Genomic DNA, 14,770 nt, shown 5'->3' on the forward strand with positions numbered 1-14,770 from the left:
GAAAGGCCTGTACAGGTCCTGCAACGTGCGGTCGTGCATTATCCTGCTGAAATGTAGGGTCTCGCAGGGAGCGAATGAAGGGTAGAGCCACGGGTCGTAACAGATCTCAAATGTAGCGTCCACTGTTCAATGTGCCGTCAATGCGAAAAAGAGGAGACCGAGACGTGTAACCAATGGCGCCCCATACCATCACACCGGGTTATACGTCAGTATGGCGAAGACGAATACACGCTTCCACTGTGCGTTCACCGCGATGCCGCCAAACACGTATGCGCCCATCATGATGCAGTAAACAGAACCTGGATTCATCCGAAAAAATGACGTTTTCCCATTTGTGCACCCAGGTTCGTCGTTGAGTACATCACAGCAGTAATGCAGTGTCAAGGGTAACCGCAGCCATGGTCTCCGAGCTGATAGTCCATGCTGCTGGAAACGTCGTCGAAGTGATCGCACAAATGTTTGTCGTCTTGCAAACGTCCCCATCTGTTGACTCAGGGATCGAGACGTGGCTGTACGATCCGCTACAGCCGTACCGATAACATGCCTGTAATCTCGACTGCTAGTGATACGAGGCCGTTGGGATCCAGCACGGCGTTCCGTATTACCCTCCTGAAGCCACCGATTCCATATTCTGCTAACAGTAATTGGATCTTGACCAACGGGAGACGCAATGTCGCCTTACGATAAACCGCAATCACGATAGGCTACAATCCGACCATTATCAAAGTCTAAAACGTGATGGTACGTATTTCTCCTCTTTACACGAGGCGCCATAAGAACGTTTCACCAAGCAACCCCGGTCAGCTGCTGTTGTGTATGAGAAATGAATTGAAAACTTTCGTCATATCGGCACGTTGTAGGTGTCACTACCGAAGCCAACCTTGTGTGAATGCTCTGAAAAGATAATCAATTGCATATCACAGCATCTTCTTCCTGTCGGTTAAATTTCGCGTCTGTAGCACGTCATCTTCGTTGTGTAGCAATTTTCATGGCCAGTAGTGTAATTCCTACCCACCGCATTTTAGACATTACAGAAAAGAAATTCTTCTATGAAATAGGAGTTGTTGTTACGGAGAATCACCTCAGTTTGTCCCCAAATTTTACTTTGCTGTCTGTCAGACATTTTATACCACTGCATAAGCGCAGATAAATTTTTGTTGCAGCATTGTGCGTCTGTTTCTGCGCCAAAGCCAACTGTAATGTGGAGTAATAAACGTCACTTTTCCTTCTGGTATTTTAATTATGTGCATTATTGTTTCTTTTGAGCTGTAGTCCATTATTTACAACAAACGTCATGAGGCAACACTTACAGGGAGCTCGGAAATTCCCGTTAAAAACTTCTAGAAGTTATAGAGGAAAGTGATTAGTAATATTTTTAATAGGAATTCACGTACGAAATCATACCGTTTTCGTTCTACCATGGTTTCAGTACAGATGTTTAGCTCATCTACTTCTACTCGAGGAACTGAATTAGGAATGACGCAGTAGGATTACTAGGCAAAAAATTTGACAGTTTGCGGTAAGGTCTTATGGGTCCAAACTAACTTACGCTATGGACAACAAACACAGCCATGCCCGAGGGGGGACTCGAACCTCCGAGGGGGGGGGGGGGGGGGGGGGGGGGAATCTGCATGGGTCGTGACAAGACAACTAAGATCACGCTGCTAAACCACTAGGTAACAATTCAAAAGGAAACATAATTAAACATCCATTTATAGCTGAAGCATATTTGTTTTATACATTACGCTAATCCAAAACAAAAGAGAATCCAGCACGCTGGACATTATGTCTGACAAGGGAACCTCCCTATCACCCCCTCCCCCCTTAGATTTAGTTATAAGTTGGCAAAGTGGATAGGCCTTGAAAATCTGAACACAGGTCAATCGAGAAAACAGGAAGAAGTTGTGTGGAACAATGAAAAAATAAGCAGAATATACAAACTGAGCAATCCATTCGAAAGATAGGCAACATCAGGGATAGTGGGAGGTCAGGAGCGCCGTGGACCCAAGGTTAGCGTGAGCAGCTGCGGAACGAGAGGTCCGCTTTCCTCCCAGGTCCCCAGACCTCAGACCGTGCGATTATTGACTTTGGGGTTACCTGATGTCTCAAGTGTATCGTGATCGACCGATGTCTCTAGCGATGCTGAAAGACAACATCCGACGCCAATGCGTCAACATAACTCCGGAAGTGCTTTACAGTGCTGTTCAAAACATTATTCCTCGACTACAGCTATTGTTAGATTAGGAAATGAGACACTTAAAGTAGTAAAGGAGTTTTGCTATTTAGGAAGTCAAATAACTGATGATGGTCGAAGTAGAGAGGATATAAAATGTAGACTGGCAATGGCAAGGAAAGCGTTTCTGAAGAAGAGAAATTTGTTAACATCGAATATAGATTTATGTATCAGGCAGTCGTTTCTGAAAGTATTTGTTTGGAGTGTAGCCATGTATGGAAGTGAAACATGGACGATAACTAGTTTGGACAAGAAGAGAATAGAAGCTTTCGAAATCTGGTGCTACAGAAGAATGCTGAAGATAAGGTGAATAGATCACGTAACTAATGAGGAGGTATTGAATAGGATTGGGAAGAAGAGAAGTTTGTGGCACAACTTGACTAGAAGAAGGGATCGGTTGGTAGAACATGTTTTGAGGCATCAAGGGATCGCAAATTTAGCATTGGAGGGCAGCGTGGAGGGTAGAAATCGTAGAGGGAGACCGAGAGATCAGTACACTAAGCAGATTCAGAAGGATGTAGGTTGCAGTAGGTACTGGGAGATGAAGCAGCTTGCACAGGATAGAGTAGCATGGAGAGCTGCATCAAACCAGTCTCAGGACTGAAGACAACAACAACAAGAGGTATTGTTGAGGAATGATGGTGGACATATTGAGTATTTCCTGTAAAGAACCTCATCTTTGATTTGTCTTACTTTGTTGTGCTAATTATTGCTATTCTGATCAGATGAAGCGCCATCTGTCGGACATTTTTTTGAACTGTTGTATTTTTTTGGTTGTAATAAAACCCCATGTCATTCCAAGCATGTGGATCAATTTGTGCCTTTCTGTCTACATTATTCCGTGATTTATTCAGTTTTCAAATTTATACTGACTTTTTGATCACCCAGTAGAATGGCAATGGCAAGGAAAGCATTTCTGAAGAAGAGAAATTTGTTAACATCGAGTATAGATTTAAGTGTCAGGAAATTCTTTCTGAAAGTATTTGTATGGAGTGTAGGCACGTATGGAAGTGAAACATGGATGATAAATAGTTTACACAAGAAGAGAATAGAGGGTTTCTAAATGTGGTCCTACAGAAGAATGCTGAAGATTAGATGGGTAGACCACGTAACTAATAAGGAGGTACTGAATATAATTGGGGAGAAGAGGAATTTGTGGCACAACTTGACTAGAAAAAGGGATCGGTTGGTAGGGCATGTTCTGAGGCATCAAGGGATCACCAGTTTATTATTGCAAGGGAGCGTGGAGGGTAAAAATGGTAGATGTGTGTAAATGTGTGTGAAATCTTATGGGACTTAACTGCTAAGGTCATCAGTCCCTAAGCTTACACACTACTTAACCTAAATTAGCTTAAGAACAAACACACACATCCATGCCCGAGGGAGGACTCGAACCTCCGCCGGGACCAGCCGCAAAAAATCGTAGAGGGAGACCAAGAGATGACTATGGTAAACAGATTCAGAAGGATGTAGGTTGCAGCAGTTATTCGGAGATGAAGAACCTTGCTCAGCATGGAGAGCTCCGTCAAACCAGTGTCTGGACTGAAGGCCACAACAGCAACAATCAAACGAACATCACATTGGTCATCAACCTTTGCCGCGTGACGTAGGCGTTGGAGTAGACTTTGCTCTCTACAGGGTCGCACCCAGTCCAGGAATATTTTGGGCAATTGGCTTAAAAAAATTATTTAAAAGGCCCCTGCAAATCTTTACAAGTTCTCTCCCAGAGCAACTTTCGGTGCGGCTACGTGCCGCAAATTGCTTGTCTTTCACAACCGAGGCGGTTCTGTCCAGTTAAAGCTGCAGACAAGAGACGCCTTGAGCACCTTTGCTGAAACTGCTAGCGAATTCACGCCATCGGTTTGAGCCAATAGCGTGCACGGGATACAGGCCAACTGTATGGACTATGGGGGATTTTGCAGTGCAGAACTGAGTTGCCGCTCTCTCACTGTTGTGATCCACACCTCGAGCAGAACATAAGTCTCTCTTGGGAGGCAGAGCCTCTGGCTCAGCGTTCCGTGACCGACGACCAACGTAAGTTAATATGAACCGCCTCCCCATGCGTTGCCTATTTCAATTACTTGTTCGTCCTCCTAGACTGGGCTAAACCTGGTAACGTCTGACCCTAGGCTCGCCCTTTGTATACCGTACACTCAAATCTATTGTCTTTATTTTACCTAATTTCTTGTCCTGTCATTTAGCTGCTGGCCGGTGTGGCCGTGCGGTTCTAGGCGCTTCAGTCTGGAACCGCGTGACCGCCACGGTCGCAGGTTCGAATCCTGCCTCGGGCATGGATGTGTGTGATGTTCTTAGCTTAGTTAGGTTTAAGTAGTCCTAGGCGACTGATGACCACAGATGTTAAGTCCCATAGTGCTCAGAGCCATTTTTTTTGTCAATTAACTGCAGCACTGGATGCCCAATTACAAGTGCTGACAGCTCAACCTATTGTATGTTGTCGCCGTAAGCAGAATCCAGCACCCACGTTCCCTCTCCCTGTCCATGCACAGTCCTTAGATTTCTTGCAATGGTTGACTTGAACAATTTGTGGGGTAAGTGAAGCACCTTTTACGCTTCATGGGACAGTGAATCCTCACAGTTGCCGCGTTTGAAGATCTTCGCCAGCAATGAACGTTCATGAAGTTTCTATGAGTAGTGGACACGTCTCTGTGTGGTCTGGTTTCACGGCACAGTTTATGACTGAACCAGTTTGCTTTGAGGAACGCAGACCTCAAGGGCAAAGGACATACAGCGTGAAGGGCCCGCGTTACAATGACCCGCTTCGCCAGCAGATGATCCCTGCGCTAGGGGAAAGAGATGCTTTGGAGTCAAGTGTTTTGATGCATGTTGCAAGTCTACCTCATGCTCAGGTCACTCGGTTTCTCAATAGCAAACGTGGAGTAAAGCTGATCATTAGCGGCAGTTCCAAACTGCATGGGCACCAAGCTCGCCGCCGGCCGGTGTGACCGAGCGGTTCTAGGCGCTTCAGTCCGGAACCGCGCTGCTGCTACGGTCGCACGTTCAAATCCTGCCTCGGGCATGGATGTGTGTGTTGTCCTTAGGTTAGTTAGGATTAAGTAGTTCTAAGTTCAGGGGCTTATGACCTCCGACGTTAAATCTCATAGTGCTTAGAGCCATTTGAACCAAGGTCACCGGATATGAACCTGTATCATTTCTGATATATAGTTAGGCGAAGAACACTGTTTATCAACGGGACACGCATTGGAGGTTGAAGATGGCGGTATCCAACATCGTAGATGAGGTGTTTCGGGCAACAGTAAAGCAATCTCTAGAGCGGTTCCAGGCTGTCGTGGGTGCAGATGGACGTCTCATTGAGCAACATTTGTAACCTGGAACGTGAACACGGTACGCAGTAAGACGTATTACCCTCTCATGTGGAAACAAAAATTTGTTTCCTTCAGTGGTTTATCCGTTACTTATCTTCCGTTTGTTCTTCAAAATGACTGCACGGAGTTTCATTTTTCAACGATCAGCCGGTTGTAATGGGAACCCTCTCCAGTAGCTGTCATTTAATAATACTATGTGATCAAAAAGTATCCGGAAACCCCGCAAAAAAAATATGTTTTTCGTATTACGTGCATTGTGCTGTCACCTACTGCCAGGTACTCATGTCAACCACCTCAGTAGTCATTAGAAATCGTGAGAGAGCAGAATGGGGCGCTTCGCGGAACTCACGGACTTCGAACATGGTCAGGTGATTGCGTGTCACTCGTGTCATACGTCTGTACGAGAGATTTACAAACTCCTAAACATCTCCAGCTCCAGTGTTCCCGATGTGATAGTGAAGTGGAAACGTGAAGGGACACGTACAGTACAAAAACGTAGATGACGACCTCATCTGTTGACTGACACAGACTGCCGACAGTTGCATAGCGTCGCAGTGTGTATTAGCCAGACACCTATCCAGACCATCACACAGGAATTCCAAACTGCATCAGGATACACTGCACGTACTATGACATTTAGGCGGGAGGTGAGATTTCATGATCGAGAGGCTGCTCATAAGCCACACATCACGCCGGTAAATGTCAAACGACGCTTCGCTTGGTGTAAGGAATCTAAGCATTGGAAATTTAAAGAGTGTAAAAACGTTGTGTGGAGTGAGGAATCACGGTACACAATGTGGCGTTCCGATGTCAGGGTGTGGATATGCCGAATGCCATATTGAATTGCAGCGTTACCAATGGAGGGCGCCACGAACTTTTAGGTCATTTTCAGCCAGGTGTCCGGATACTTTTGATGACATAGTATATAACCACCATGTACATCCAACAAGTAATTTGCAAGTAGGGTGCTGGAGCTAAAGGTGAAGAGATTAGCACAGGAAAGGAATTCCTACTGGACCGTATCAAACCTAGTCAGAAGAGCCAGGACTGAGAAAGTCGTATTGTACAGTGTGATTCAAAAATAAAGAACAGATTTCAATTGTCCATTGCAGATAAACTATGAAATATAGGAACACAAATACGCATGTCAGTGGATGCAGATACTACACCATAAACTCAACAGGTGCACCATGAGTTGCTCGAGAAACATCGAAACGGTAGTCCATTTCATTCCACAGACGAATGAAAGAGTCACTGTTCATTGAATAGACAGCTTAAACGATTGGATTTCTGAGCTCTTTCAGAGTAGCAGCTATAGGTGGGATAGAGACACTTCACAGGAAAAAAAAAAAAAGCGATGCGTGATGTATGGTGACCTCGGAGTCCAAAAGCAATTAACAAGAACTTCTACATCGACTTTATTAAAAAACTAGAAACGCGCCTCGATTGCGAAAAAAACACGTAGTGTTAACCTAGGTTTCGCCGAAACCTAGGTTAACTCTAGGTGTTTTTTTCGCATTCGAGGCGGGTTTCTAGTTTTTTAATATACTAACCAACGATTGCTGACGCGCTGCGATGTTGAAGGTTCTACATCTACATCTTCATGGATACTCTGCAAATCACATTTAAGTGCCTGGCAGAGGGTTCATCGAACCACCTACACAATTCTCTATTATTCCAATCTCGTATAGCGCGCGGATAGAACGAACACCTATGTAGGTCGGTGTCAACAAAATATTTTCGCATTCGGAGGACAAAGTTGGTATTTGGAATTCCATGAGAAGGTGCCCCCGCAACGAAAAACGCCTTTGTTTTAACGATTTCCAGCCCAAATCCTGTATCATTTCTGTGAAACTCTCTCCCCTATTTCGCGACGATACAAAACGTGCTGCCTTTCTTTGAACTTTTTCGATGTACTCCGTCAGTCCTACCTGGTAAGGATCCCATTAGGCGCAGCAGTATTGTAAAAGAGGACGGACAAGCGTACTGTAGGCAGTCTCCTTAGTAGGTCTGTTACATTTTCTAAGTGTCCTGCCAATAAAACGCAGCAGAGTTGTTGTGCAGAGCTGGAAATCGAACTTTGTGGGATGGTGTTGTTAAGATAACGCCCTACCCTAGGACGAACATGAGGCTGAGCCCAGTCATGCATAAAAATGAAATCACAGGAATCTTCGTAAAGTAGTTTCCTCAACCAGTTTTCTATTATGTGCACACATGATCCTTCAGTCACAGTTTCTTCCGCAAAAAAGTAAATGGTCCATAAGACACGTAAGCAAAAGCAGCACAAAACACATTCAATTTCGTTCAGTTTTAATGTTCGACAAAGGCGCCAGGACTTTGTGACCCCGAAATTCTTACATTATGGCGGTTTACTTTACCCAATAGATGAAACTTCGATTCGTCCGAAGACATGAGATATTCGGAAAAAGTACTATACTGCAGTGCCTGTGTTACTGAATGACGACAGTGAAAGTTTGTGCCGGGCCGGGACTCGAATCCGAATTTCCCGCCTAACGCGAGCGGTCGCCTTATATTTCTTCTTTTCCTTGTTCGATATTGCTCGCTGCACTTGTTCGCGGCGGACGTCCGATGACACCCGCTGAAGTTCAGTTTTGATCCGTTCACTCAGTTTTTTTAACAACAGGAAACAGCTAACCCTCTGACCGAAGGCGCTGAGCTACCGTGCCGGCTTACCATTAGCATCCGAGCACGACTCTACCTTCCTGCTAGGTTGAGCGACAGTAAGCTTAGAACCCATACGCCCCTGTCAGGCGCAGGAGTATGCTTCTCTGTGCTCACCCTCGAGCCTCTGCGGTCTTTAGCTTCCTGGTCCTACGACCCTACTCGCTCGACCCGTAGTCCACAATAGCCATTACACCCTTCTTAATGCGAGCGCTTCGTTCTTTGTCTTCTACGCTAATTGCTCCCTCTTGGTTCTAGTGCATACTGTGTATTACCCGTCTTTCCCTATAGCTTACCATTATTCCTCTTGTCAAGTACGTCTTGATTTTTCGTGAGTCTTGCTTGCACTATCAATCGCTGCGTCACAACTGCCTCTCTGGTATCTTTAATTTTCCTAAAACCGAACTGGCTGTCATTTAACAGATCGTCAGTTTTCGTAGTGAACGGAATAGTGCTCCATATGTCGTTAACGATGTGTCTACAGCCTTTACTCGTACAAAGATTACGTATATTCCCGTACAGGGGAGACATTTCACTTGAAAGGTGCTTGCCTGGTGTCCGTAGGTTATACTGCTGATGGTTGTCCATATTCGCAAATACGAATGCATCTCATGTTTTCGGAAAAAGTGTCTCCTGCGATATCCTGGAGAAATGAAATGTAAAATTTGTACACTGTGTTACGGTCGCCGGGACGTAGTTATTGCACTAACTCCAACTTGTGAGGATTGATACGGAGGCGTCGTTTCAGAACACGCCACACCCCCCTTGATGGAGTTTCTGGCCTGCCCGTCTGCTTCCACGGCTATGGTGACAAAAGATTCGACCATTTATGTCACACATTTTGATACTTGGAAACTCACTCATCGAAACCCATAGGGGACTTCTCATTGACCTAAAATCATGAGATCTTGAAAGACGCAACACTTTCAGTAGAAGCAGTAGAAGCAAAGTCAGAAAACATGTGAAAACTGTTGAATTGTAATTACAGTACGAAAAATATATTTTTCCAGTTAGAAGACACATTGCATTCATCTTCTGTCAAAATCATAATACACAAACATTACTCCATGCTAACATGAAATGTAAGTTGTCCTCCTGTTTTAGTAAGCAACTAAAAACGTGTTATTAAATCTTCTACCTCTACCTGAAGTCTGCTGCTCGCTTCTATTTGTCTGTATGAGCTAGTCTGCGAACTAATGTAGAGATTCTCATACAGTCTTGGAATTCTCGCAAAGCCAGTATCTGCATTGAAGATCTAAAGAAACTGGTACATTTGCCTAATATCGTGTATGGCCCCCGTGATCATGCAGAAGTGCCGCAACACGATGTGACATGGACTCGACTAATGTCTGAAGTAGGGCTGGAGGTAGTTGACACCATGAATCCTGCAGGGCTGTCCATAAATCCGTAATAGTACCAGGGAGTGCAGATCTCTTCTGAACAGCACATCGCAAGGCATCCCACGTATGCTCAATAATGTTCGTGGCTGGGGAGTTTGGTGGTCAGCGGAAGTGCTTAATCTCAGAAGAGTGCCCCTAGAGCCACCCTATAGCAGTTCTGGACGTGTGGGAAGTCGCATTGTCTTGCTGGAATTGCCCAAGTCCGTCGGAATGGACAATGGACACAAATGGGTGCAGGTGATCAGACAGGATGCTTACGTACGTGTCACCTGTCAGAGTCATTATCTACACGTATCAGAGGTCCCAATATCACTCCAACTGCACACGCCCCACACCATTACAGAGCCTCCACCAGCTTGAACAGTCCCCTGCTGACATGCAGGGTCCATGGATTCATGAGGTTGCCTCTGTACTCCTACACGTCCATCCGCTCGACACAATTTGAAACGAGACTCGTCCGACCACGCAACATGTTTCCAGTCATCAAAAGTCCAATGTCGGTGTTGACGGGCCCGGGCGAGGCGTAAAGCTCTGTGGACTCATAAAGGGTACACGAGTGGGTCTTCCGCTCTGGAAGCCCATGTCGATCTAAGAAATGCGCCAGACGCTTGTTGTCCTCCATAGGCGTATCCGACCGCAGCGCCGTATTCTACATGTTTACATGTCTCTGTATTTCAACACGCACGCTTGCATCAGTTTCTTTGGCGCATCAGAGTATATCGAGAACGTAATCGTTGAGATTCTCAATCTCCAGGATGGATGAACTGCATGTACGTTCTGACGGAACCCTGAGTGCGCGTGTCCAACTCGTAGTTGTCCAATTTTTCATTTCCGAGGCTACTACAAAATCGTTAGTATACAACATGTAGAAGAAAGTTATAATCAAAGTTAGATTTTTCGCTGCTTACAGGCGCTGATAAATATCAACTGGGACTGTTGAAGGATGTGTGCCCCGACCGGGACTCGAACCCGGCACCTCCTGCTTACATGGCAGGCGCTCTATCCAACTGAGCCATCGAGGGCACAGTCCCTGCGAGTTGTGGCACGCTCCCCGTGACATCCACAGTTTCCAGCTCACTGTCCACACACTACGTTTCTAGTGGCCCTGCCCACTTTAGTCATTAGTCGTGGCAGTCAATCTACCCACTCCCGTAAGAGTTTGAGCAATGTGAGTGAATTCGCACTGAAGATGATCACTGGGCGGTGCGACTTATCTATAAGAAGATGGTATCTGTTCTTTGAGACATGTCCGGAACAACAGATACCATTGGCGATATTTCAGCTCTCGAAGAGTCAAATTACAATGAAATCAAGATAATAGCTGCTTACAGGCGTTGATAGGTATCAACGGGGACAGTTGAACATGTGTGTCCCGACAGGGACTCGAACCCGGGATCTCCTGCTTACATGGTAGAGGCTTTATCCGAGTGAGCCACCGACGACACAGAGATTGATGTAGATAAGGCTTACCGGTCAACGATCGTCTTCAGTGCGGATTTCCTCAAATTCACAGAACTCTTACGGGATTACGGTAGATTGGCCACCGCGGGTAATGAGTATGGTGACAGGGCCACTACAAATGTAGTGTGTGCACAGTGAGTTGGTAAGTGTGGGTCTCACGGGGAGCGTGCCAGAGATAAGTCCTAGGAGTCGCACTATTCCCTGTGTCCTGGATAGCTCAGTCGGAGCCGGCACGGTAGCTCAGCGTGTCCGGTCACAGGGTTAGCTGCCTTCTGTAATAAAAAAACTGAGTTAATGGGTCAACGACGAACTGAAACGGGTGTCTTGCGACGTCCGCCCTGAGCAGATATAACGAACGAAAACGAACAAAATGAGATTAAAAAAAAAGAACGAGCGTCTGCCATATGCGAAGGAGGTCCCGGGTTCGAGTCCCGACCGGGTTACACATTTTTCAACTGTCCCCGTTGATATTTATCAACGCCTGTATATCAATCATTATATTGAACAAGCAGTGAAGGAAACTAAAGAATAATTCGGAGTAGGTATTAAAATCCATGGAGAAGAAATAAAAACTTTAAGGTTCGCCGATGACATTGTAATTCTGTCAGAGACAGCAGAGACAGCAAAGGACCTGGAGAAGCAGCTGAAAGGAATGGATACTGTCTTGAAAGGAGGATATAAGATGAACGTCAACAAAAACAAAACGAGGATAACGGAATGTAGTCGAAATAAGTCGGGTGATGCTGAGGGAATCAGATTAGGAAATGAGACACGTAAAGTAGTAAAGGAGTTTTGCTATTTGGAGAGCAAAATAACTGATGATGGTCGAAGTAGAGAGGATATAAAATGTAGACTGGCAATGGCAAGGAAAGCGTTTCTGAAGAAGAGAAATTTGTTAACATCGAGTATAGATTTAACTGCCAGAAAGTCGTTTCTGAAAGTATTTCTATGGAGTGTAGCCATGTATGGAAGTGAAACATGGATCATAAATAGTTTGGACAAGAAGAGAATACAAGCTTTCGAAATGTGGTGCTGCAGAAGAATGCTGAAGATTTGATGGGTAGATCACATAACTAATGAGGAGGTATTGAATAGAATTGGGGAGAAGAGGAGCTTGTGGCACAACTTGACTAGAAGAAGGGATCAGTTGGTAGGTCACGTTCTGAGGCATCAAGGCATCACCAATTTAGCATTGGAGGGCAGCGTGGAGGGTAAAAATCGTAGAGGGCGTCCAAGAGATGAATACAATAGGCAGATTCAGAGGGATGTTGGTTGCAGTAGATACTGGGAGATGAAGAAGCGTGCACAGGCTAGAGTAGCATGGAGACCTTCATCAAACCAGTCTCAGGACTGAAGACCACAACAACAACAACAACAAGCAGCGAAGGTCTAGATTTCATTGTAACTTCGTTCTTCGGGACCTGCCAGATCACCAATGATGAAACTTCCTGGCAGATTAAAACGGTGTGCCAGATCGAGACTCGAACTCGTGACCTTTGCCTTTTTGGGGGCAAGTACTCTACCAACTGAGCCACCCAGCGAGGACTCACGCCTCGCAAAGGTCCCGAGTTCGAGTCTCGGTCCGGCACACAGTTTTAATCTGCCTGGAAATTTCATATCAGCGAAATCTCGTTCTGGAATCACCAATGATATCTGTGCAGATACCAGCTTGATGTTGAAGAAAGAGTCGCACACACCTCCTGCAGCAAACTGCAGCTACTGCTACTGCCGAGTCCTGCACACCACGGAGTCCCCGCTGCAGTGCTGTCGACCGTGCAGCGTTGGACAGAGGCGAGGTGAGCTGCTCGCAGCCACACAGCACCTCCGTACAGCCGCGGCACTGCTCACACCTGTTGCTGCTGTCGCGGTTGCTGTCTCGCCGCCTGGCCACGGTGGCGCAGCAACTGTCTCCGCCACAGCTGGGCCTTAGCCGGACGTGTCCGGACAAACAGTATACAAGTCCGGCCTCTCCGACTTTTGTTTCGCTTTTCACCGATGAGGCAGAGAATGCGCAAAGACCAGTTCCAGGCTGGTGACGTAACCGCGACGCAGAAGTATAAGAAACATAACAACATACACCCAGAAGCCGCTAGAAAGTACACATTCTTAGTGTTCGCAAACTCTTAAATTCAAATAAATATGAGAGTATGAAATTAAGAGCATCTGTTGTATAACAGTTTTGCTTATCAGAATATTTATACAACTTCAGCCACTGGTGGTGGTGGTGGTGGTTAGTGTTTAACGTCCCGTCGACAGCGAGGTCATTAGAGACGGAGCGCAAGCTCGGGTTAGGGAAGGATGGGGAAGGAAATCGGCCGTGCCCTTTCAAAGGAACCATCCCGGCATTTGTCTGAAACGATTTAAGGAAATCACGGAAAACCTAAATCAGGATGGCCGGAGACGGGATTGAACCGTCGTCCTTCCGAATGCGAGTCCAGTGTGCTAACCACTGCGCCACCTCGCTCGGTCTTCAGCCACTGTCAATAGTAATAATATGTATAACATGTGTGAAAAAATAAAAAATTGTTTTTGCGGAATTTTTTTTGTCTTAGACATAATTAAGTACTGTTTATGGCAAGATCGAAATAATGTTTGAGCTTTCAGCACCCTCCAAAAAAAAAAAAATGGTTCAAATGGCTCTGACCACTATGGGACTTAACATCTATGGTCATCAGTCCCCTAGGACAGAAGTACTTAAACCTAACTAACCTAAGGACATCACACAACACCCAGCCATCACGAGGCAGAGAAAATCCCTGACCCCGCCGGGAATAGTACCCTCCATTTCGCCTTTTTGTATACGTGGGAGTTTTCGTACTTTTTATTTTTTCGGACAAATGTACAAGATTCCTAATACATGTATTAGTTAACGAACTGAAAATCAGGTGTTCTTATGTTGTACCCACGCAACAACTTGTGATTGGTTCAAATCGCTCTGAGCACTATGGGACTCAACGTCTATGGTCACCAGTCCCCTAGAACTTAGAACTACTTAAACCTAACTAACCTAAGGACATCACACACATCCATGCCCGAGGCAGGATTCGAACCTGCGACTGTAGCGGTTCCAGACTGTAGCGCCTAGAAGTGCACAGCCACTCCGACCGGCTGACACTGTACAGGTAAGCCAATTACTGCACTGTAAGGAACCAAATCCAAACACAAATTCCCGTTTGCGGCAATGATTGAATTCAAGTAGCACTACAAAGAGAAGCAGACCAGAAAATAAATGCAGACGTGCTGAAAGAGGACCACATTAAGGAGAGATATGCACTTGGAATTGAAAACAGGTTTTCTTCCGTGAGAGAGGAAGGCACTCCGTCTTCAGGCCACAAGTCGCCCTTCGGGACCATCCGACCGCCGTGTCATCCTCAGCGGAGGATGCGTGTAGGAGGGGCGTGTGGTCAGCACACCGCCCTCCCAGTCGTTAGGATGGTTTTCTGTGACCGGAGCCGCTACTATCATGTCGAGTGGCATCACGAGGCTGAGTGCACCCCGAAAAATGGCAACAGCACATGGTGGCTGGATGGTCACCCATCCAAGTGCTGGACACACCCGACACCGCTTAACTTCGGTGATCTGACGGGAACCGGTGTATCCACTGCGGCAAGGCCGTTGCCCTTATAGAAGAAGAAGACGAAGACGATATT

The 14,770-nt window shown here is 45.9% G+C and overlaps 1 protein-coding gene, 1 non-coding gene and 1 pseudogene across 3 annotated transcripts in view; all 3 read right to left on the reverse strand.

The window, feature by feature from the left end:
- LOC126293695 (acetylcholinesterase-like) overlaps positions 1 to 14,770 on the reverse strand; it is an 824,325-nt gene that overhangs the window by 163,612 nt on the left and 645,943 nt on the right. The window lies entirely within an intron of this gene.
- Trnat-ugu (transfer RNA threonine (anticodon UGU)) lies at positions 10,608 to 10,682 on the reverse strand. Its single transcript has one exon. It is a non-coding gene; the product is annotated as a tRNA-Thr (tRNA).
- On the reverse strand, positions 14,624 to 14,740 carry LOC126293825 (5S ribosomal RNA; annotated as a pseudogene).

Source organism: Schistocerca gregaria, chromosome 10, assembly GCF_023897955.1.
Source record: "Schistocerca gregaria isolate iqSchGreg1 chromosome 10, iqSchGreg1.2, whole genome shotgun sequence".
Lineage (NCBI taxonomy): Eukaryota > Metazoa > Arthropoda > Insecta > Orthoptera > Acrididae > Schistocerca > Schistocerca gregaria.